Raw genomic sequence first — 2,300 nt, 5'->3', positions numbered from 1 at the left:
ACTGGGGCAGTCCTCAGGTCAGAGGAGCAGAGGGCTCTGTGGCAGGGGGCGGGGAGGGCAGGGATCCCTGCTGCTGAGGCCCCAGTGCGTGCTGCCAGCCAAGTGTGGGGACACAGCTGGGGACGAATGGGACCGGATGAGGCTCCCAGTCCAGCGGTGGGAGGGCGGGGAGCAGTACCCAAAAGGGCATCTGCCAGGGCAGCAGCTAGAGGGGAGCTGTACCAGGGGCTGGGTGAGGACGGTGCCAGCAGCTGGCTCTCAGCTACTGACTAGACGGTGCAGGTGTGGCTGAGGTAGTTCACCCAGGTAATACATCCAGAGGCATTTCAGAAGGGCCAGGTGGGGGCCCGGGGCCGGGGGCTGCTCTGGAAAGGCCAGCCATGGGAGACCCTGTGTAGCACAGATCTGCTCCCGCCCCCGGAGCCACCAGGAGTCGTAGGAGTGGGAATCCACCTGGCAGCAGACCATAAAATCTAGGGTTCCTTGTGGCACAGGGCTGAGAAGAGAACATCTGTAGCACATCTGGCGTGTATAGATATGCAAACTTCCACTGGACTCCTGATGTGTGCCCCCCCACTCCCCTACACATACACATACACACACACACACACACATACACACCACACGCGTTGGTCAGGACACTCATAGAGACGTGCTTCTTTGGGAAAGCAGGTGTCCTTGCTGGAGAAGTGGCTGGAACCAGGGGCTCCCTGGTCATCTTCTTCACGGAAGATAGAGGAAGTCCCTGCTCTGAAGAGGCTGTCCCATCCCCCACAGGGCGCTCAGCCGTGGCCCCTCTGGTGACCCACAGCGTTGTCGGCGAGCTTATCCTGCGACCCGTCACTTGAGGGTCTTGCTGAGGTTGGAGAAGCCGATGCCCACGCAGGTCATCAGCCCCTGATCCCCACCCTTCAGCTCATCGCCGCACAGTTGGGTTTCGATCTTAAACATGACCTGGAAGAAGCGCCTCAGTGCCGCACAAATTCGATCGTGTAGGGGGAGAGTGGTTCCAAGAGGGCTTTGGAGACGTCCTGCTGTCCAAGGGTCATGAGCAGCAAGGCCAGGCTCTGGTTGGTCGAGTCCACACAGCCATCCCTATAGATTTCCTCCAGCAACAGCCTGGCACAGTCACGGCCCAGGTCCTCGGGAGTGCTGCCGTGCCCTGGCCCTGAGGGCGGGAGGCCATCTCAGCACCGAGGAAGGTGCCATTGGTGGTCTTAGCAACAAGGGACAGCCCAAAACCCGGAGACTTCCCGGAGCTGGCTCCTTTCATGCGCTCCGTGTACATGTAGATGTGGGGGAGGAACCTGTTGAGCATACTCCCGGCCCAGTCCACGATCCGGTTGGCCATCTGAGGGGACACTCGGACAGAGTAGGCCATTCCGCGGATGTGCTTGATTTTCCCGGGGTCCGTGAGGAGAATGGGCTTCAGGATGCTCCAGATGGGGCAGGGGAAGAGCACTTCGCGCTGCCTTTTTTTCCTTTTTTTTTAGGCTTCTATTCACAGAACTGTTTATTGGCCTGCTCCTACTGGGTGGCCATTCCTTGGGAACAGGTCAGCCAAGCTCTTCTCCTGGGTTGCCAAGGGCTGGCTGCAGGAGCAGAAGGGGACATTGGCCAGGGCAACGCTGAAGCAGATCTCCGAGCAGAGGGCCACAGACTCAACTCCACCTGATGTTCTTGTCCTCCTCCGTTAAGGCCTGGGTGTCAGTGACCAGGCCGGTGCCAATGGTCCGGTTCCCGTCTCGCAGGGTGAACCACTGACCCTTTTCTGGGATCATCGGCTGCCTCAGAATCAGGGTGAGCTTCAAGTCCTCCCCTGGCATGGCAAGCTCCTTCCCCTGGGAGATGGTGACCCCTTGCAGGGAGCCCATGGGAAACACTAGTGGGTGGGGCGGGGGACAGGGGAGTCCGAGTTCTGGGCCCAAGAAGTGAAAGGATACGCTGGGGACCAGGCGGCGTGGGTGCTAGTCCCTGCTCTCCCACCCACCGCCTGCCGCTCTCTGGGCCCCAGGCACCTGTCCTGGGACATGGGCACAGTGATGCTGTGATATCCCCTGCAGGTGGTTGTGGGGCGGTTAAAGGAGCTCATTGGGGTGGGGGCTCTCAGCACAGGCCCTGGCCTGTGCAAACCTCCTGTGCTGTGACCCCGGGAGTAACAGAAGCGATGGACATGGGCCTTGGGAGCCCAGAGACTTGTGTGTTTTCTGGGCAACAGTGCCAAGGGCAGGGCTGAGAATGGAGAGGGGGAGGGAAGCATGAGAAGGGGTGCAGGAGGAGAAGGAAGTGTACCCAATGGG

General features: G+C 60.3%; 1 pseudogene; it reads right to left on the bottom strand.

Moving 5' to 3' along the window:
- Positions 1-825: 825 nt before the first annotated feature.
- Positions 826-1,874, bottom strand: LOC101655129 (annotated as a pseudogene).
- Between the last annotated feature and the right edge of the window lie 426 nt (positions 1,875-2,300).

Source organism: Echinops telfairi, unplaced genomic scaffold (assembly GCF_000313985.2).
Source record: "Echinops telfairi isolate 266 unplaced genomic scaffold, ASM31398v2 ScPeMD7_7457;HRSCAF=8495, whole genome shotgun sequence".
Taxonomy (NCBI): domain Eukaryota; kingdom Metazoa; phylum Chordata; class Mammalia; order Afrosoricida; family Tenrecidae; genus Echinops; species Echinops telfairi.
Note: the sequence above shows the minus strand (reverse complement) of the source record. Positions and strands in the feature narration are given on the sequence as shown.